Genomic DNA, 22,500 nt, shown 5'->3' with positions numbered 1-22,500 from the left:
TGGAGGAATGCACCAGTGGAGTTCGCTGCACAGGCAAGGATGCGTCCAACTCGCACAAACCGAACACAACTCACGCGCCACGACGTACACTATGCACCAGCCCCCCAAAACGAATCACCCCCCGAAGGACCAAGAAGCCCGACGAACGTGCGAAAACATTTAGAGAGGCCGAGCAAGCACCGGTTAGCGCGAACGCAAATAACAAGCGCAACAGGAAACTTCCGAGGGACATACTTTTCGCAACAAGCTTCCACTAGGAAAGCACAGGCAACTCGTTCGAACGTCAAAGCCAACCAAATGGCAATTACCCGAGGGACAGGCTTTTCGCAAGGCACCTTCCACTAGGGAAGCGCAGGCAACCCGAAGGCGAGTCGAAGACAACCTAAAGGCATCACCCGAGGGACATGGAGGAATGCACCAGTGGAGTTCGCTGCACAGGCAGGGATCCCTCCAACTCGCACAAACCAAACACAACTCACGCGCCACGACGTACACTGTGCACCAGCCCCCCAAAACGAATCACCCCCCGAAGGACTAAGAAGCCCGACGAACGCGCGAAAACATTTAGAGAGGCCGAGCAAGCACCGGTTAGCGCGAATGCGAATAACAAACGCAACAGGCAACTTTCGAGGGACATACTTCTCGCAACAAGCTTCCACAAGGAAAGCACAGGCAACTCGTTCGCACGCCAAAGCCAACCAAATGGCAATTTAACCGAGGGACATGCATTTCGCAAGGCAACTTGTACAATTACCCGAGGGACATGGCATGCTTGCCAAGGCCGTGGCATGACATGCTGCTGGCCAAGGCCGGGGCATGCCATGCTGCTGGCCGAGGCCGTGGCAAGGCATGCTGATGGCCGAGGCCGTGGCAAGGCATGCTGATGGCCGAGGCCGTGGCAAGGCATGCTGATGGCCGAGGCCGTGGCGTGGCATGCCATGCTGCTGGACGAGGCCATGGCAAGGCATGCTGCTGGCCAAGGCGTTGGCATGGCATGCTGCTGCTGACCAAGGCTTGGGCTTGCCATGCTGCCGGCCAAGGCCGCGGCATGGCATGCTGCCGGCCAAGGCCGGGGTAGGGCATGCTGCTGGCCAAGGCTTTGGCATGCCATGTTGCTGGCCAAGGCCGTGGCATGGCATGCTGCTGGCCAAGGCCGTGGCATGGCATGCTGGCCAAGGCCGGGGCATGGCAAGCTGCTGGCCAAGGTCGTGGCATGGCACGCTGCTGGCCAAGGCCGGGGCATGGCACGCTGCTGGCCATGGCCGTGGCATGACAAGCTTGCCAAGGCCGGGGCATGGCGTGCTGCTGGCCAAGGCTTTGGCATGCCATGTTGCTGGCCAAGGCCGTGGCATGGCACGCTGCTGGCCAAGGCCGTGGCATGACATGCTGGCGAAGGCCGGGGCATGGCATGCTGCTGGCCAAGGCCGTGGCATGGCATGCTTGCCAAGGCCAGGGCATGGCATGCTGCTGGCCAAGGCTTTGGCATGCCATGTTGCTGGCCAAGGCTGTGGCATGGCATGCTGGCCTAGGCCAACGTGCCACCGCCACCACCGCGGGCCGCCACTCGACGCATCCCGTGCTTGGCTATGTAGTTTCGATGCCACAAGCCAATGCCACAAGCCAAGCGATGGCATGTGCCAAGCGCCCGCCTAGGCATAGGCGTGGCCTGTGGCCTGGCCATGCTGGCCAGCCTTAAGGGAGGTGCCCCCCCCTTATAATAGCCTGTTAAGCCCTTTTCAATCTGGCAGGAGGAAACATCAACCATGTTTGAGGAGTCATAATGGGGTTTTTTTAAAAAGTAATGGTTTTTTGCCAAAACTTTCAACATGAAAGTTGTATGAAATAATTTAATACACCATAAAAAAAATTATAAAAAAATATTTGGCCACCGGAATATTTTATTTTAATTTATTTCAATTTTAATACTTAAAAAATAATAAAAATTACTAAAAATACTTAAAAAATTCTAGAAAAATTCCAACAATTATAAGATGAGGCGCTAGTAATTATAGTAATTTTTTCAATTATTTTTTTATTTTTTATTTATTTTATTATAATTTTTATGAGTAAATAAATAATTAAAAAGCCCAACGAACGTACAAAAACTCTTAGAGAAACCGAGCAAGCATCGGATAGCTCGAATGCAACAGGCAACTTCCGAGGGACATACTTTTCCCAACAAGCTTCCACTGGGGAAAGCACTAGCAACGTGTTCGCAAGTCAAAGGCAACCAAACGACTATTACCCGAGGGACATGCATTTCGCAGGGCAACATATACGCAAGTCAAAGCCAAACCAAATGGCAATTACACGAGGGACAGGATTGCTTGCCAAGGGCGTGGCATGCGATGTTCTAGCCCAAGGCCAAGGCACGCCACGCTGCGGGACAAGGCCGTGGCAAGACATGCGGCTGGGCTTGGCCTTGGCATGGCATGCCGCTGGCCTTGGCTGGGCAGCGTTGGCCTTGGCATGGAATGTTGCTGGCTTCGGATGGGCTGCCTTGGCCTTGGCCTTGGCCTTGGCATGGCACGCTGCTGGCCTTGGCCTTGGCATGGCATGCTGCTGGCTTTGGCTGGGCTGCCTTCCCCGGGCCATGCCATGCTGCTGGCCTTGGCCTTGGCATGGCATGCTGGTGGCTTTGGCTGGGCTGCCTTGGCCGTGGCATGGCATGGCATGCTGCTGGCCTTGGCCTTGGCATGGCATGCTGCTGGCTTTGGCTGGGCTGCCTTGGCCGTGGCATGGCATGCTGCTGGCCTTGGCCTTGGCATGGCATGCTGCTGCCTTTGGCTGGGCTGCCTTGGCCGTGGCATGGCATGCTGCTGGCCTTGGCCTTGGCATGGCATGCTGCTGGCTTTGGCTGGGCTGCCTTGGCCTTGGCATGGCATGCTGCTGGCCTTGGCTTGGCATGGCATGCTGCTGGCTTTGGCTGGGCTGCCTTGGCCGTGGCATGGCATGCTGCTGGCCTTGGCCTTGGCATGGCATGCTGCTGGCTTTGGCTGGCCTGCCTTGGCCGTGGCATGGCATGCTGCTGGCCTTGGCCTTGGCATGGCATGCTGCTGGCTTTGGCTGGGCTGCCTTGGCCGTGGCATGGCATGCTGCTGGGCTTGGCCTTGGCATGGCATGCTTGCTGGCTTTGGCTGGGCTGCCTTGGCCTTGGCATGGCATGCTGCTGGCCTTGGCTTGGCATGGCATGCTGCTGGCTTTGGCTGGGCTGCCTTGGCCGTGGCATGGCATGCTGCTGGAATTGGCCTTGGCATGGCATGCTGCTGGCTTTGGCTGGGCTGCCTTGGCCTTGGCATGGCATGCTGCTGGCCTTGGCTTGGCATGGCATGCTGCTGGCTTTGGCTGGCCTGCCTTGGCCGTGGCATGGCATGCTGCTGGCCTTGGCCTTGGCATGGCATGCTGCTGGCTTTGGCTGGCTTGCCTTGGCCGTGGCATGGCATGCTGCTGGCCTTGGCCTTGGCATGGCATGCTGCTGGCTTTGGCTGGGCTGCCTTGGCCGTGGCATGGCATGCTGCTGGCCTTGGCCTTGGCATGGCATGCTGCTGGCTTTGGCTGGGCTGCCTTGGCCTTGGCATGGTATAGTGCTGGCCTTGGCTTGGCATGGCATGCTGCTGGCTTTGGCTGGGCTGCCTTGGCCGTGGCATGGCATGCTGCTGGCCTTGGCCTTGGCATGGCATGCTGCTGGCTTTGGCTGGCCTGCCTTGGCCGTGGCATGGCATGCTGCTGGCCTTGGCCTTGGCATGGCATGCTGCTGGCTTTGGCTGGGCTGCCTTGGCCGTGGCATGGCATGCTGCTGGCCTTGGCCTTGGCATGGCATGCTGGTGGCTTTGGCTGGGCTGCCTTGGCCTTGGCATGGCATGCTGCTGGCCTTGGCTTGGCATGGCATGCTGCTGGCTTTGGCTGGGCTGCCTTGGCCGTGGCATGGCATGCTGCTGGCCTTGGCCTTGGCATGGCATGCTGGTGGCTTTGGCTGGGCTGCCTTGGCCTTGGCATGGCATGCTGCTGGCCTTGGCTTGGCATGGCATGCTGCAGGCTTTGGCTGGCCTGCCTTGGCCGTGGCATGGCATGCTGCTGGCCTTGGCCTTGGCATGGCATGCTGCTGGCTTTGGCTGGCCAGCCTTGGCCGTGGCATGGCTTGCTGCTGGCCTTGGCCTTGGCATGGCATGCTGCTGGCTTTGGCTGGGCTGCCTTGGCCGTGGCATGGCATGCTGCTGGGCTTGGCCTTGGCATGGCATGCTTGCTGGCTTTGGCTGGGCTGCCTTGGCCTTGGCATGGCATGCTGCTGGCCTTGGCTTGGCATGGCATGCTGCTGGCTTTGGCTGGGCTGCCTTGGCCGTGGCATGGCATGCTGCTGGCCTTGGCCTTGGCATGGCATGCTGCTGGCTTTGGCTGGGCTGCCTTGGCCTTGGCATGGCATGCTGCTGGCCTTGGCCTGGCATGGCATGCTGCTGGCTTTGGCTGGGCTGCCTTGGCCTTGGCATGGCATGCTGCTGGCCTTGGCTTGGCATGGCATGCTGCTGGCTTTGGCTGGGCTGCCTTGGCCTTGGCATGGCATGCTGCTGGCCTTGGCTTGGCATGGCATGCTGCTGGCTTTGGCTGGCCTGCCTTGGCCGTGGCATGGCATGCTGCAGGCCTTGGCCTTGGCATGGCATGCTGCTGGCTTTGGCTGGCCTGCCTTGGCCGTGGCATGGCTTGCTGCTGGCCTTGGCCTTGGCATGGCATGCTGCTGGCTTTGGCTGGCGTGCCTTGGCCGTGGCATGGCATGCTGCTGGCCTTGGCCTTGGCATGGCATGCTGCTGGCTTTGGCTGGGCTGCCTTGGCCGTGGCATGGCATGCTGCTGGCCTTGGCCTTGGCATGGCATGCTGCTGGCTTTGGCTGGGCTGCCTTGGCCGTGGCATGGCATGCTGCTGGCCTTGGGCTTGGCATGGCATGCTGCTGGCTTTGGCTGGGCTGCCTTGGCCTTGGCATGGCATGCTGCTGGCCTTGGCTTGGCATGGCATGCTGCTGGCTTTGGCTGGGCTGCCTTGGCCTTGGCATGGCATGCTGCTGGCCTTGGCTTGGCATGGCATGCTGCTGGCTTTGGCTGGCCTGCCTTGGCCGTGGCATGGCATGCTGCAGGCCTTGGCCTTGGCATGGCATGCTGCTGGCTTTGGCTGGCCTGCCTTGGCCGTGGCATGGCTTGCTGCTGGCCTTGGCCTTGGCATGGCATGCTGCTGGCTTTGGCTGGCGTGCCTTGGCCGTGGCATGGCATGCTGCTGGCCTTGGCCTTGGCATGGCATGCTGCTGGCTTTGGCTGGGCTGCCTTGGCCGTGGCATGGCATGCTGCTGGCCTTGGCCTTGGCATGGCATGCTGCTGGCTTTGGCTGGGCTGCCTTGGCCGTGGCATGGCATGCTGCTGGCCTTGGCTTGGCATGGCATGCTGCTGGCTTTGGCTGGCCTGCCTTGGCCGTGGCATGGCATGCTGCTGGCCTTGGCTTGGCATGGCATGCTGCTGGCTTTGGCTGGCCTGCCTTGGCCGTGGCATGGCTTGCTGCTGGCCTTGGCCTTGGCATGGCATGCTGCTGGCTTTGGCTGGGCTGCCTTGGCCGTGGCATCGCATGCTGCTGGCCTTGGCCTTGGCATGGCATGCTGCTGGGTTTGGCTTGGCTGCCTTGGCCGTGGCATGGCATGCTGCTGGCCTAGGCCATGGCATGGCATGCTGCTGGCTTTGGCTGGGCTGCCTTGGCCGTGGCATGGCATGCTGCTGGCCTTGGCCTTGGCATGGCATGCTGCTGGCTTTGGCTGGCCTGCCTTGGCCGTGGCATGCCATGCTGCTGGCCTTGGCCTTGGCTGCGGTTGTTATCACTAGACGTGCGTTGCGTGCGAAGGCGTGCAAAGGCGTGCGCGACCATGCGCGCAACACGCGCACCGTGGTCAAAAAGACCACGCGCGCGGTATTCGCACAGGCCACGCTGCCCACGCCGCGGGCATGCCAGGCCAGGCTGCCCTGGCCGGCTGCATGCCAGGCCGCCCAGGCCGTGCGCATGCCAGGCCGTGCTGCCCAGGCCGGCTGCATGCCAGGCCGCCCAGGCCGTGCGCATGCCATGCCGTGCTGCCCACGCTGCGGGCATGCCAGGCCGGCTGCATGCCAGGCCGCCCAGGCCGTGCGCATGCCATGCCGTGCTGCCCAGGCCGGCTGCATGCCAGGCCGCCCAGGCCGTGCGCATGCCATGCCGTGCTGCCGACGCCGCGGGCATGCCAGCCCGGCTGCATGCCAGGCCGCCCAGGCCGTGCGCATGCCATGCCGTGCTGCCCACGCCGCGCGCATGCCAGGCCGCCCACGCCCGCGCGCATGCCACGCCATGCTGCTCTAGGCCGCGCCCAGGCCGCTCAAGGCCGCGCCCGAGCCGCCCAAGGCCGCGCCCAGGCCGCGCAAGGCCGCGGTCCAGGCCGCCCAAGGCCGCGGCCGAGCCGCCCAAGGCCGCAGCCCAGGCCGCGGTCGAGCCGCAGTGCATATAACCCAAGGCCGCAGCCCAGGCCGCGCCCAACATGGGGCGTACCTGACACTGCCTGGCCCTGGGCAAGGGAGGTGCCCCCCCCTTATAATAGGCTGTTAAGCCCTTTTCAATCTGGCAGGAGGAAACATCAAGCATGTTCGAGGAGTCATAATGGGGTTTTTTTAAAAAGTAATGGTTTTTTGCCAAAACTTTCAACATGAAAGTTGTAGGAAATAATTTAATACACCATAAAAAAAATTAAAAAAAATATTTTTTTACCGAAAATATTTTATTTTAATTTATTTCGATTTTAATACTTAAAAAATAATAAAAATTAATAAAAATGGTCAAAAAATTATGGAAAAATTCCAATAATTAAAGGATGATTCACTAGTAATTATAGAAATTATTAAATTATTTTTTTCATTTTTTTTATTTTATTTTGATTTTTTTTGCCAAATAAGGGCTTTAAAAATTCGAAAAGCTCAAGAAAAATTGCAAAAAAATAGGGAATGACATTTAGAATTGATTGTAGTGCATTTTTAATTGTGTTGCACGGTTTGGGTAAGATTATAAAAGAATCATGTTCAAAAAGATCGATCAAGGCGGTGGCATGCCATGGCCTTGGCCTTGGCGTTTGCCCGCGGCCTTGGCCTTGGCCTTGGCCATGCCTTGCACAGGGACTTGGCCTTGCCCACTGCCTTGGCCTTGGCCTTGGCCTTTGCCCGCGGCCTTGGCCTTGGCCTTGGCCATGCCTTGCACAGGGACTTGGCCTTGCCCACTGCCTTGGCCTTGGCCTTTGCCCGCGGCCTTGGCCTTGGCCTTGGCCTTGGCCATGCCTTGCACAGGGACTTGGCCTTGCCCACTGCCTTGGCCTTGGCCTTGGCCATGGCATGGCATGCTCGCCGAGGCTGTGGCATGCCTTGCTCTGCTAGCCAAGGCCGCGGCGTGGCATGCTCGCCCAGCCCGTGGCATGCCATGCTCGCCCAGCCCGTGGCACGCCATGTTGGCCCAAGGCATTGGCATGGCATGCCGGCCAAGGCATGCTGGCCAACGTTGCACAAAGCGGTGCCATGGCATGGCATGCTGACCAAGACCGTGCCATGGCATGCTGGGCGAGGCCGTGGCATGGCATGCTGGCCGAGGCCGTGGCTTGCCATGCCGCCACGGCCGTGGCATGCCGGGCAACGGACCGGCATGGCCCAGCCCGTGGCACGCCATGTTAGCCCAAGGCATTGGCATGGCATGCCGGCCAAGGCATGCTGGCCAACGCCGCGGCACGGCGTGCTGGACAAGGCGGTGCCATGGCATGGCATGCTGACCAAGACAGTGCCATGGCATGCTGGCCGAGGCCGTGGCAAGGCATGCTGGCCGAGGCCGTGGCTTGCCATGCCGCCACGGCCGTGGCATGCTGGGCAACGGACCGGCACGGCATGCTGGCCAAGGCAGTGGCATGGCATGTTGGCCAAGGATAAGGCATGGCACGCCGTGGCAAGGCACGCTGGCCAAGGCAGTCGCAAGCCATGTGGGCTGAGGCTGTGGCATGGCATGTTGGGCAACGACTTGGCAAGGCATGCGGGCCGAGCCCGTGGCATGGCTTTCGGGCAGAGGCCGTGGCATGGCACGCCGGCCGAGCCCGTGGCATGGCATGCGAGCCGAGGCCGTGGCATGGCATGGCATGCGGGCCGAGGCCGTGGCTTGGCATTCCGTCCTTGGCATGCGGGGCAACGCTGTGGCATGGCATGCGGGCCGAGGCCGTGGCAAGGCATGTTGGCCAAGGCCATGGCATGGCCCGCTGGGCAACGCGGTGGCGTGGCATGCTGGGCAACGCCGTGGCAAGGCATGCGGGCCGAGGCCTTGGCATGGCATGCGGGCCGAGGCCGTGGCATGGCATGCGGGCCGAGGCCGTGCCATGGCATGTTGGGCGACGCCGTCGCAAGGCCTGCGGGCCGAGGCCGTGGCATGGCATGTTGGGCGACGCCGTAGCAAGGCATGCGGGCCGAGGCCGTGCCATGTCATGTTGGGCGACGTCGTAGCAAGGCATGCGGGCCGGGGCCGTGGCATGGCATGTTGGGCAACGTCGTAGCAAGGCATGCGGGCCGAGGCCGTGGCACGGCATGCGGGCCGAGGCCGTGGCATGGCATGTTGGGCGACGCCGTCGCAAGGCATGCGGGCCGAGGCCGTGGCATGGCATGTTTGGCAACGCCGTGGCAAGACATGCGGGCCGTGGCATGGCATGGCATGCGGGCCGAGGCCGTGGCATGGCACCTTGGGCAACGTCGTAGCAAGGCATGCGGGCCGAGGCCGTGGCATGGCATGTTGGGCGACGCCGTAGCAAGGCATGCGGTCCGAGGCCGTGGCATGTCATGCGGGCCGAGGCCGTGGCATGGCATGTTTGGCAACGCCGTGGCAAGACATGCGGGCCGTGGCATGGCATGGCATGCGGGCCGAGGCCGTGCCATGGCATGTTGGGCAACGCCGTGGCAAGGCATGCGGGCCGAGGCCGTGGCATGTCATGCGGGCCGAGGCCGTGGCATGGCATGCGGGCCGAGGCCGTGGCATGGCATGCGGGCCGAGGCCTTGGCTCGACATGTTGGCCAAGGCTAAGGCATGGCACGCCGGGCAACGCGGTGGCATGGCATGCCGGGCAACGCGGTGGCAAGGCATGCGGGCCTAGGCCGTGGCATGGCATGTTGGGCAACGCCGTAGCAAGGCATGCGGGCCGAGGCCGTGGCATGGCATGCGGGCCGAGGCCGTGGCATGGCATGTTGGGCGACGCCGTAGCAAGGCATGCGGGCCGAGGCCGTGGCATGTCATGCGGGCCGTGGCCGTGGCATGGCATGCGGGCCGAGGCCGTGTCATGGTATGTTTGGCAACGCCGTGGCAAGACATGCGGGCCGTGGCAAGGCAAGGCATGCGGGCCGAGGCCGTGCCTCGACATGTTGGCCAAGGCTAAGGCATGGCACGCCGGGCAACGCGGTGGCATGGCATGCTGGGCAACGCGGTGGCAAGGCATGCGGGCCGAGGCCGTGGCATGGCATGCTGGGCAACGCCGCAGCAAGGCATGCGGGCCGAGGCCGTGGCATGGCATGCGGGCCGTGGCCGTGGCATGGCATGTTGGGCGACGCCGGGGCATGGCATGCGGGCCGAGGCCGTGGCATGGCATGTTTGGCAACGCCGTGGCAAGACATGCGGGCCGTGGCAAGGCATGGCATGCGGGCCGAGGCCGTGGCTCGACATGTTGGCCAAGGCTAAGGCATGGCACGCCGGGCAACGCGGTGGCATGGCATGCTGGCCGAGGCCGTGGCATGTCATGCGGGCCGAGGTCGTGGCATGGCATGCGGGCCGAGGCCGTGGCATGGCATGCGGGCCGAGGCCGTGGCATGGCATGTTGGGCGACGCCGTAGCAAGGCATGCGGGCCGAGGCCGTGGCATGGCATGCGGGCCGAGGCCGTGGCATGGCATGTTGGACGACGCCGTGGCAAGGCATGCGGGCCGAGGCCGTGGCATGGCATGCGGGCCGAGGCCGTGGCATGGCATGTTGGGCGACGCCGTAGCAAGGCATGCGGGCCGAGGCCGTGGCTCGACATGTTGGCCAAGGCTAAGGCATTGCACGCCGGGCAACGCGGTGGCATGGCATGCTGGGCAACGCGGTGGCAAGGCATGCGGGCCGAGGCCGTGGCATGGCATGTTGGGCAACGCCGTAGCAAGGCATGCGGGCCGAGGCCGTGGCATGGCATGCGGGCCGAGGCCGTGGCATGTCATGCGGGCCGAGGCCGTTGCATGGCATGCGGGCCGAGGCCGTGGCATGGCATGCGGGCCGAGGCCGTGGCATGGCATGCGGGCCGAGGCCGTGGCATGGCATGCGGGCCGAGGCCGTGGCATGGCATGCGGGCCGAGGCCGTGGCATGTCATGCGGGCCGAGGCCGTGGCATGGCATGCGGGCCGAGGCCGTGGCATGGCATGCGGGCCGAGGCCGTGGCATGGCATGTTGGGCAACGCCGTGGCAAGGCATGCGGGCCGAGGCCGTGGCATGGCATGCGGGCCGAGGCCGTGGCATGTCATGCGGGCCGAGGCCGTGCCATGGCATGCGGGCCGAGGCCGAGGCCTTGGCATGGCATGCGGGCCGAGGCCGTGGCATGGCATGTTGGGCGACGCCGTAGCAAGGCATGCGGGCCGAGGCCGTGCCTCGACATGTTGGCCAAGGCTAAGGCATGGCACGCCGGGCAACGCGGTGGCATGGCATGCTGGGCAACGCGGTGGCAAGGCATGCGGGCCGAGGCCGTGGCATGGCATGTTGGGCAACGCCGTAGCAAGGCATGCGGGCCGAGGCCGTGGCATGGCATGCGGGCCGTGGCCGTGGCATGGCATGTTGGGCGACGCCGGGGCATGGCATGCGGGCCGAGGCCGTGGCATGTCATGCGGGCCGAGGCCGTGGCATGGCTTGTTTGGCATCGCCGTGGCAAGACATGCGGGCCGTGGCATGGCATGGCATGCGGGCCGATGCCGTGGCATGGCATGTTGGGCAACGCCGTGGCAAGGCATGCGGGCCGAGGCCGTGGCATGGCATGCGGGCCGAGGCCGTGGCATGTCATGCGGGCCGAGGCCGTGGCATGGCATGCGGGCCGAGGCCTTGGCATGGCATGCGGGCCGAGGCCGTGGCATGGCATGTTGGGCGACGCCGTAGCAAGGCATGCGGGCCGAGGCCGTGCCTCGACATGTTGGCCAAGGCTAAGGCATGGCACGCCGGGCAACGCGGTGGCATGGCATGCTGGGCAACGCCGTGGCAAGGCATGCGGGCCGAGGCCGTGGCATGTCATATTGGGCAACGCCGTAGCAAGGCATGCGGGCCGAGGCCGTGGCATGGCATGCGGGCCGAGGCCGTGGCATGGCATGCGGGCCGTGGCCGTGGCATGGCATGTTGGGCGACGCCGTGGCATGGCATGCGGGCCGAGGCCGTGGCATGGCATGTTTGGCAACGCCGTGGCAAGACATGCGGGCCGTGGCATGGCATGGCATGCGGGCCGAGGCCGTGGCATGGCATGTTAGGCAACGCCGTGGCAAGGCATGCGGGCCGAGGCCGTGGCATGGCATGCGGGCCGAGGCCGTGGCATGTCATGCGGGCCGAGGCCGTGGCATGGCATGCGGGCCAAGGCCTTGGCATGGCATGCGGGCCGAGGCCGTGGCATGGCATGTTGGGCGACGCCGTAGCAAGGCATGCGGGCCGAGGCCGTGCCTCGACATGTTGGCCAAGGCTAAGGCATGGCACGCCGGGCAACGCGGTGGCATGGCATGCTGGGCAACGCGGTGGCAAGGCATGCGGGCCGAGGCCGTTGCATGGCATGCTGGGCAACGCCGCAGCAAGGCATGCGGGCCGAGGCCGTGGCATGGCATGCGGGCCGTGGCCGTGGCATGGCATGTTGGGCGACGCCGGGGCATGGCATGCGGGCCGAGGCCGTGGCATGGCATGTTTGGCAACGCCGTGGCAAGACATGCGGGCCGTGGCATGGCATGGCATGCGGGCCGAGGCCGTGGCATGGCATGTTGGGCAACGCCGTGGCAAGGCATGCGGGCCGAGGCCGTGGCATGGCATGCGGGCCGAGGCCGTGGCATGTCATGCGGGCCGAGGCCGTGGCATGGCATGCGGGCCGAGGCCGTGGCATGGCATGTTGGGCGACGCCGTAGCAAGGCATGCGGGCCGAGGCCGTGGCATGGCATGCGGGCCGAGGCCGTGGCATGGCATGTTGGGCGACGCCGTAGCAAGGCATGCGGGCCGAGGCCGTGGCATGGCATGCGGGCCGAGGCCGTGGCATGGCATGTTGGGCGACGCCGTAGCAAGGCATGCGGGCCGAGGCCGTGGCTCGACATGTTGGCCAAGGCTAAGGCATTGCACGCCGGGCAACGCGGTGGCATGGCATGCTGGGCAACGCGGTGGCAAGGCATGCGGGCCGAGGCCGTGGCATGGCATGTTGGGCAACGCCGTAGCAAGGCATGCGGGCCGAGGCCGTGGCATGGCATGCGGGCCGAGGCCGTGGCATGTCATGCGGGCCGAGGCCGTGGCATGGCATGCGGGCCGAGGCCGTGGCATGGCATGCGGGCCGAGGCCGTGGCATGGCATGCGGGCCGAGGCCGTGGCATGTCATGCGGGCCGAGGCCGTGGCATGGCATGCGGGCCGAGGCCGTGGCATGTCATGCGGGCCGAGGCCGTGCCATGGCATGCGGGCCGAGGCCGAGGCCTTGGCATGGCATGCGGGCCGAGGCCGTGGCATGGCATGTTGGGCGACGCCGTAGCAAGGCATGCGGGCCGAGGCCGTGCCTCGACATGTTGGCCAAGGCTAAGGCATGGCACGCCGGGCAACGCGGTGGCATGGCATGCTGGGCAACGCGGTGGCAAGGCATGCGGGCCGAGGCCGTGGCATGGCATGTTGGGCAACGCCGTAGCAAGGCATGCGGGCCGAGGCCGTGGCATGGCATGCGGGCCGTGGCCGTGGCATGGCATGTTGGGCGACGCCGGGGCATGGCATGCGGGCCGAGGCCGTGGCATGTCATGCGGGCCGAGGCCGTGGCATGGCATGCGGGCCGAGGCCGTTGCAAGGCATGCGGGGCGAGGCCGTGGCATGGCATGCGGGGCGAGGCCGTGGCAAGGCATGCGGGCCGAGGCCGTGGCATGGCATGCGGGCCGAGGCCGTGGCATGGCATGTTGGGCGACGCCGTAGCAAGGCATGCGGGCCGAGGCCGTGGCTCGACATGTTGGCCAAGGCTAAGGCATGGCACGCCGGGCAACGCGGTGGCATGGCATGCTGGGCAACGCGGTGGCAAGGCATGCGGGCCGAGGCCGTGGCATGGCATGTTGGGCAACGTCGTAGCAAGGCATGCGGGCCGAGGCCGTGGCATGGCATGCGGGCCGAGGCCGTGGCATGGCATGTTGGGCGACGCCGTGGCAAGGCCTGCGGGCCGAGGCCGCGGCTTGGCATGCTGGCGAGGGCCGTGGCGTGGCATGCTTGCCGAGGCCGTCGCATGGCATGCTGGCCAACGCTTCTGCATGGAATGCTCGCTAAGGCAGTGGCCTTGCACGCTGGCCAAGCCGGTGGCGTGGCACGCTATCGAATGCCAAGGCATGGCATGCGGGGCAAGTCCATGGCATGGCCTGCTAGCCAAGGCTGCAGCCGTCGCGCAGCTCGTCCTGTAGCGTCAGCAATCCCCTTGGGCAACGCTGAATTTCGTCTCGCCGCGCATGGGATTCGTTTTCGTGTCTCGGGGCGCGCACTGTGTGCTCTCTCGGACCTCCGCAGGGGGACAAAATCCGGAGGGGAGGGGAGGGACGAATCGGAGCGACGCAGGGCTGAATCTCAGTGGATCGTGGCAGCAAGACCACTCTGCCACTTACAATACCCCGTCGCGTATTTAAGTCGTCTGCAGAGGATTCTACCCGCCGCTCGAGATAGGAATTGTACTTCAAGGCGGCCCGCGCGGCTCGTCCGCCGCGCGGGCTTCACCAACGACACGTGCCTCTGGGGGCCGGACGGCCCCTACTGCGGGTCGGCAAGCGGGCGGAGGCCGTGGCATGGCATGCGGGCCGAGGCCGTGGCATGGCATGCGGGCCGAGGCCGTGGCATGTCATGCGGGCCGAGGCCGTGGCATGGCATGCGGGCCGAGGCCGTGGCATGGCATGTTGGGCGACGCCGTAGCAAGGCATGCGGGCCGAGGCCGTGGCTCGACATGTTGGCCAAGGCTAAGGCATGGCACGCCGGGCAACGCGGTGGCATGGCATGCTGGGCAACGCGGTGGCAAGGCATGCGGGCCGAGGCCGTGGCATGGCATGTTGGGCAACGCCGTAGCAAGGCATGCGGGCCGAGGCCGTGGCATGGCATGCGGGCCGAGGCCGTGGCATGGCATGCGGGCCGTGGCCGTGGCATGGCATGTTGGGCGACGCCGTGGCATGGCATGCGGGCCGAGGCCGTGGCATGGCTTGTTTGGCATCGCCGTGGCAAGACATGCGGGCCGTGGCATGGCATGGCATGCGGGCCGATGCCGTGGCATGGCATGTTGGGCAACGCCGTGGCAAGGCATGCGTGCCGAGGCCGTGGCATGGCATGCGGGCCGAGGCCGTGGCATGTCATGCGGGCCGAGGCCGTGGCATGGCATGCGGGCCGAGGTCTTGGCATGGCATGCGGGCCGAGGCCGTGGCATGGCATGTTGGGCGACGCCGTAGCAAGGCATGCGGGCCGAGGCCGTGCCTCGACATGTTGGCCAAGGCTAAGGCATGGCACGCCGGGCAACGCGGTGGCATGGCATGCTGGGCAACGCGGTGGCAAGGCATGCGGGCCGAGGCTGTGGCATGTCATATTGGGCAACGCCGTAGCAAGGCATGCGGGCCGAGGCCGTGGCATGGCATGGCCGTGGCATGGCATGTTGGGCGACGCCGTGGCATGGCATGCGGGCCGAGGCCGTGGCATGGCATGTTTGGCAACGCCGTGGCAAGACATGCGGGCCGTGGCATGGCATGGCATGCGGGCCGAGGCCGTGGCATGGCATGTTAGGCAACGCCGTGGCAAGGCATGCGGGCCGAGGCCGTGGCATGGCATGCGGGCCGAGGCCTTGGCATGGCATGCGGGCCGAGGCCGTGGCATGGCATGTTGGGCGACGCCGTAGCAAGGCATGCGGGCCGAGGCCGTGCCTCGACATGTTGGCCAACGCTAAGGCATGGCACGCCGGGCAACGCGGTGGCATGGCATGCTGGGCAACGCGGTGGCAAGGCATGCGGGCCGAGGCCGTGGCATGGCATGCTGGGCAACGCCGCAGCAAGGCATGCGGGCCGAGGCCGTGGCATGGCATGCGGGCCGTGGCCGTGGCATGGCATGTTGGGCGACGCCGGGGCATGGCATGCGGGCCGAGGCCGTGGCATGGCATGTTTGGCAACGCCGTGGCAAGACATGCGGGCCGTGGCATGGCATGGCATGCGGGCCGAGGCCGTGGCATGACATGTTGGGCAACGCCGTGGCAAGGCATGCGGGCCGAGGCCGTGGCATGGCATGCGGGCCGAGGCCGTGGCATGTCATGCGGGCCGAGGCCGTGGCATGGCATGCGGGCCGAGGCCGTGGCATGGCATGCGGGCCGAGGCCGTGGCATGGCATGTTGGGCGACGCCGTAGCAAGGCATGCGGGCCGAGGCCGTGGCATGGCATGCGGGCCGAGGCCGTGGCATGGCATGTTGGACGACGCCGTAGCAAGGCATGCGGGCCGAGGCCGTGGCATGGCATGCGGGCCGAGGCCGTGGCATGGCATGTTGGGCGACGCCGTAGCAAGGCATGCGGGCCGAGGCCGTGGCTCGACATGTTGGCCAAGGCTAAGGCATTGCACGCCGGGCAACGCGGTGGCATGGCATGCTGGGCAACGCGGTGGCAAGGCATGCGGGCCGAGGCCGTGGCATGGCATGTTGGGCAACGCCGTAGCAAGGCATGCGGGCCGAGGCCGTGGCATGTCATGCGGGCCGAGGCCGTGGCATGGCATGCGGGCCGAGGCCGTGGCATGGCATGCGGGCCGAGGCCGTGGCATGGCATGCGGGCCGAGGCCGTGGCATGGCATGCGGGCCGAGGCCGTGGCATGGCATGCGGGCCGAGGCCGTGGCATGTCATGCGGGCCGAGGCCGTGGCATGGCATGCGGGCCGAGGCCGTGGCATGGCATGCGGGCCGAGGCCGTGGCATGGCATGCGGGCCGAGGCCGTGGCATGGCATGTTGGGCAACGCCGTGGCAAGGCATGCGGGCCGAGGCCGTGGCATGGAATGCGGGCCGAGGCCGTGGCATGTCATGCGGGCCGAGGCCGTGCCATGGCATGCGGGCCGAGGCCGAGGCCTTGGCATGGCATGCGGGCCGAGGCCGTGGCATGGCATGTTGGGCGACGCCGTAGCAAGGCATGCGGGCCGAGGCCGTGCCTCGACATGTTGGCCAAGGCTAAGGCATGGTACGCCGGGCAACGCGGTGGCATGGCATGCTGGGCAACGCGGTGGCAAGGCATGCGGGCCGAGGCCGTGGCATGGCATGTTGGGCAACGCCGTAGCAAGGCATGCGGGCCGAGGCCGTGGCATGGCATGCGGGCCGTGGCCGTGGCATGGCATGTTGGGCGACGCCGGGGCATGGCATGCGGGCCGAGGCCGTGGCATGTCATGCGGGCCGAGGCCGTGGCATGGCTTGTTTGGCATCGCCGTGGCAAGACATGCGGGCCGTGGCATGGCATGGCATGCGGGCCGATGCCGTGGCATGGCATGTTGGGCAACGCCGTGGCAAGGCATGCGGGCCGAGGCCGTGGCATGGCATGCGGGCCGAGGCCGTGGCATGTCATGCGGGCCGAGGCCGTGGCATGGCATGCGGGCCGAGGCCTTGGCATGGCATGCGGGCCGAGGCCGTGGCATGGCATGTTGGGCGACGCCGTAGCAAGGCATGCGGGCCGAGGCCGTGCCTCGACATGTTGGCCAAGGCTAAGGCATGGCACGCCGGGCAACGCGGTGGCATGGCATGCTGGGCAACGCGGTGGCAAGGCATGCGGGCCGAGGCCGTGGCATGTCATATTGGGCAACGCCGTAGCAAGGCATGCGGGCCGAGGCCGTGGCATGGCATGCGGGCCGAGGCCGTGGCATGGCATGCGGGCCGTGGCCGTGGCATGGCATGTTGGGCGACGCCGTGGCATGGCATGCGGGCCGAGGCCGTGGCATGGCATGTTTGGCAACGCCGTGGCAAGACATGCGGGCCGTGGCATGGCATGGCATGCGGGCCGAGGCCGTGGCATGGCATGTTAGGCAACGCCGTGGCAAGGCATGCGGGCCGAGGCCGTGGCATGGCATGCGGGCCGAGGCCGTGGCATGTCATGCGGGCCGAGGCCGTGGCATGGCATGCGGGCCAAGGCCTTGGCATGGCATGCGGGCCGAGGCCGTGGCATGGCATGTTGGGCGACGCCGTAGCAAGGCATGCGGGCCGAGGCCGTGCCTCGACATGTTGGCCAAGGCTAAGGCATGGCACGCCGGGCAACGCGGTGGCATGGCATGCTGGGCAACGCGGTGGCAAGGCATGCGGGCCGAGGCCGTTGCATGGCATGCTGGGCAACGCCGCAGCAAGGCATGCGGGCCGAGGCCGTGGCATGGCATGCGGGCCGTGGCCGTGGCATGGCATGTTGGGCGACGCCGGGGCATGGCATGCGGGCCGAGGCCGTGGTATGGCATGTTTGGCAACGCCGTGGCAAGACATGCGGGCCGTGGCATGGCATGGCATGCGGGCTGAGGCCGTGGCATGGCATGTTGGGCAACGCCGTGGCAAGGCATGCGGGCCGAGGCCGTGGCATGGCATGCGGGCCGAGGCCGTGGCATGTCATGCGGGCCGAGGCCGTGGCATGGCATGCGGGCCGAGGCCGTGGCATGGCATGTTGGGCGACGCCGTAGCAAGGCATGCGGGCCGAGGCCGTGGCATGGCATGCGGGCCGAGGCCGTGGCATGGCATGTTGGGCGACGCCGTAGCAAGGCATGCGGGCCGAGGCCGTGGCATGGCAGGCGGGCCGAGGCCGTGGCATGGCATGTTGGGCGACGCCGTAGCAAGGCATGCGGGCCGAGGCCGTGGCTCGACATGTTGGCCAAGGCTAAGGCATTGCACGCCGGGCAACGCGGTGGCATGGCATGCTGGGCAACGCGGTGGCAAGGCATGCGGGCCGAGGCCGTGGCATGGCATGTTGGGCAACGCCGTAGCAAGGCATGCGGGCCGAGGCCGTGGCATGGCATGCGGGCCGAGGCCGTGGCATGTCATGCGGGCCGAGGCCGTGGCATGGCATGCGGGCGGAGGCCGTGGCAAGGCATGCGGGCCGAGGCCGTGGCATGGCATGCGGGCCGAGGCCGTGGCATGTCATGCGGGCCGAGGCCGTGGCATGGCATGCGGGCCGAGGCCGTGGCATGGCATGTTGGGCGACGCCGTAGCAAGGCATGCGGGCCGAGGCCGTGGCTCGACATGTTGGCCAAGGCTAAGGCATGGCACGCCGGGCAACGCGGTGGCATGGCATGCTGGGCAACGCGGTGGCAAGGCATGCGGGCCGAGGCCGTGGCATGGCATGTTGGGCAACGCCGTAGCAAGGCATGCGGGCCGAGGCCGTGGCATGGCATGCGGGCCGAGGCCGTGGCATGGCATGCGGGCCGTGGCCGTGGCATGGCATGTTGGGCGACGCCGTGGCATGGCATGCGGGCCGAGGCCGTGGCATGGCTTGTTTGGCATCGCCGTGGCAAGACATGCGGGCCGTGGCATGGCATGGCATGCGGGCCGATGCCGTGGCATGGCATGTTGGGCAACGCCGTGGCAAGGCATGCGTGCCGAGGCCGTGGCATGGCATGCGGGCCGAGGCCGTGGCATGTCATGCGGGCCGAGGCCGTGGCATGGCATGCGGGCCGAGGTCTTGGCATGGCATGCGGGCCGAGGCCGTGGCATGGCATGTTGGGCGACGCCGTAGCAAGGCATGCGGGCCGAGGCCGTGCCTCGACATGTTGGCCAAGGCTAAGGCATGGCACGCCGGGCAACGCGGTGGCATGGCATGCTGGGCAACGCGGTGGCAAGGCATGCGGGCCGAGGCTGTGGCATGTCATATTGGGCAACGCCGTAGCAAGGCATGCGGGCCGAGGCCGTGGCATGGCATGGCCGTGGCATGGCATGTTGGGCGACGCCGTGGCATGGCATGCGGGCCGAGGCCGTGGCATGGCATGTTTGGCAACGCCGTGGCAAGACATGCGGGCCGTGGCATGGCATGGCATGCGGGCCGAGGCCGTGGCATGGCATGTTAGGCAACGCCGTGGCAAGGCATGCGGGCCGAGGCCGTGGCATGGCATGCGGGCCGAGGCCTTGGCATGGCATGCGGGCCGAGGCCGTGGCATGGCATGTTGGGCGACGCCGTAGCAAGGCATGCGGGCCGAGGCCGTGCCTCGACATGTTGGCCAACGCTAAGGCATGGCACGCCGGGCAACGCGGTGGCATGGCATGCTGGGCAACGCGGTGGCAAGGCATGCGGGCCGAGGCCGTGGCATGGCATGCTGGGCAACGCCGCAGCAAGGCATGCGGGCCGAGGCCGTGGCATGGCATGCGGGCCGTGGCCGTGGCATGGCATGTTGGGCGACGCCGGGGCATGGCATGCGGGCCGAGGCCGTGGCATGGCATGTTTGGCAACGCCGTGGCAAGACATGCGGGCCGTGGCATGGCATGGCATGCGGGCCGAGGCCGTGGCATGACATGTTGGGCAACGCCGTGGCAAGGCATGCGGGCCGAGGCCGTGGCATGGCATGCGGGCCGAGGCCGTGGCATGTCATGCGGGCCGAGGCCGTGGCATGGCATGCGGGCCGAGGCCGTGGCATGGCATGCGGGCCGAGGCCGTGGCATGGCATGTTGGGCGACGCCGTAGCAAGGCATGCGGGCCGAGGCCGTGGCATGGCATGCGGGCCGAGGCCGTGGCATGGCATGTTGGACGACGCCGTAGCAAGGCATGCGGGCCGAGGCCGTGGCATGGCATGCGGGCCGAGGCCGTGGCATGGCATGTTGGGCGACGCCGTAGCAAGGCATGCGGGCCGAGGCCGTGGCTCGACATGTTGGCCAAGGCTAAGGCATTGCACGCCGGGCAACGCGGTGGCATGGCATGCTGGGCAACGCGGTGGCAAGGCATGCGGGCCGAGGCCGTGGCATGGCATGTTGGGCAACGCCGTAGCAAGGCATGCGGGCCGAGGCCGTGGCATGTCATGCGGGCCGAGGCCGTGGCATGGCATGCGGGCCGAGGCCGTGGCATGGCATGCGGGCCGAGGCCGTGGCATGGCATGCGGGCCGAGGCCGTGGCATGGCATGCGGGCCGAGGCCGTGGCATGGCATGCGGGCCGAGGCCGTGGCATGTCATGCGGGCCGAGGCCGTGGCATGGCATGCGGGCCGAGGCCGTGGCATGGCATGCGGGCCGAGGCCGTGGCATGGCATGCGGGCCGAGGCCGTGGCATGGCATGTTGGGCAACGCCGTGGCAAGGCATGCGGGCCGAGGCCGTGGCATGGAATGCGGGCCGAGGCCGTGGCATGTCATGCGGGCCGAGGCCGTGCCATGGCATGCGGGCCGAGGCCGAGGCCTTGGCATGGCATGCGGGCCGAGGCCGTGGCATGGCATGTTGGGCGACGCCGTAGCAAGGCATGCGGGCCGAGGCCGTGCCTCGACATGTTGGCCAAGGCTAAGGCATGGTACGCCGGGCAACGCGGTGGCATGGCATGCTGGGCAACGCGGTGGCAAGGCATGCGGGCCGAGGCCGTGGCATGGCATGTTGGGCAACGCCGTAGCAAGGCATGCGGGCCGAGGCCGTGGCATGGCATGCGGGCCGTGGCCGTGGCATGGCATGTTGGGCGACGCCGGGGCATGGCATGCGGGCCGAGGCCGTGGCATGTCATGCGGGCCGAGGCCGTGGCATGGCTTGTTTGGCATCGCCGTGGCAAGACATGCGGGCCGTGGCATGGCATGGCATGCGGGCCGATGCCGTGGCATGGCATGTTGGGCAACGCCGTGGCAAGGCATGCGGGCCGAGGCCGTGGCATGGCATGCGGGCCGAGGCCGTGGCATGTCATGCGGGCCGAGGCCGTGGCATGGCATGCGGGCCGAGGCCTTGGCATGGCATGCGGGCCGAGGCCGTGGCATGGCATGTTGGGCGACGCCGTAGCAAGGCATGCGGGCCGAGGCCGTGCCTCGACATGTTGGCCAAGGCTAAGGCATGGCACGCCGGGCAACGCGGTGGCATGGCATGCTGGGCAACGCGGTGGCAAGGCATGCGGGCCGAGGCCGTGGCATGTCATATTGGGCAACGCCGTAGCAAGGCATGCGGGCCGAGGCCGTGGCATGGCATGCGGGCCGAGGCCGTGGCATGGCATGCGGGCCGTGGCCGTGGCATGGCATGTTGGGCGACGCCGTGGCATGGCATGCGGGCCGAGGCCGTGGCATGGCATGTTTGGCAACGCCGTGGCAAGACATGCGGGCCGTGGCATGGCATGGCATGCGGGCCGAGGCCGTGGCATGGCATGTTAGGCAACGCCGTGGCAAGGCATGCGGGCCGAGGCCGTGGCATGGCATGCGGGCCGAGGCCGTGGCATGTCATGCGGGCCGAGGCCGTGGCATGGCATGCGGGCCAAGGCCTTGGCATGGCATGCGGGCCGAGGCCGTGGCATGGCATGTTGGGCGACGCCGTAGCAAGGCATGCGGGCCGAGGCCGTGCCTCGACATGTTGGCCAAGGCTAAGGCATGGCACGCCGGGCAACGCGGTGGCATGGCATGCTGGGCAACGCGGTGGCAAGGCATGCGGGCCGAGGCCGTTGCATGGCATGCTGGGCAACGCCGCAGCAAGGCATGCGGGCCGAGGCCGTGGCATGGCATGCGGGCCGTGGCCGTGGCATGGCATGTTGGGCGACGCCGGGGCATGGCATGCGGGCCGAGGCCGTGGTATGGCATGTTTGGCAACGCCGTGGCAAGACATGCGGGCCGTGGCATGGCATGGCATGCGGGCTGAGGCCGTGGCATGGCATGTTGGGCAACGCCGTGGCAAGGCATGCGGGCCGAGGCCGTGGCATGGCATGCGGGCCGAGGCCGTGGCATGTCATGCGGGCCGAGGCCGTGGCATGGCATGCGGGCCGAGGCCGTGGCATGGCATGTTGGGCGACGCCGTAGCAAGGCATGCGGGCCGAGGCCGTGGCATGGCATGCGGGCCGAGGCCGTGGCATGGCATGTTGGGCGACGCCGTAGCAAGGCATGCGGGCCGAGGCCGTGGCATGGCAGGCGGGCCGAGGCCGTGGCATGGCATGTTGGGCGACGCCGTAGCAAGGCATGCGGGCCGAGGCCGTGGCTCGACATGTTGGCCAAGGCTAAGGCATTGCACGCCGGGCAACGCGGTGGCATGGCATGCTGGGCAACGCGGTGGCAAGGCATGCGGGCCGAGGCCGTGGCATGGCATGTTGGGCAACGCCGTAGCAAGGCATGCGGGCCGAGGCCGTGG

Source organism: Camellia sinensis, chromosome 14 (assembly GCF_055761805.1).
Source record: "Camellia sinensis isolate YWXY chromosome 14, ASM5576180v1, whole genome shotgun sequence".
Lineage (NCBI taxonomy): Eukaryota > Viridiplantae > Streptophyta > Magnoliopsida > Ericales > Theaceae > Camellia > Camellia sinensis.
The sequence above is the reverse complement of the archived record's forward strand: the minus strand, read 5'-3'. Positions refer to the sequence as shown.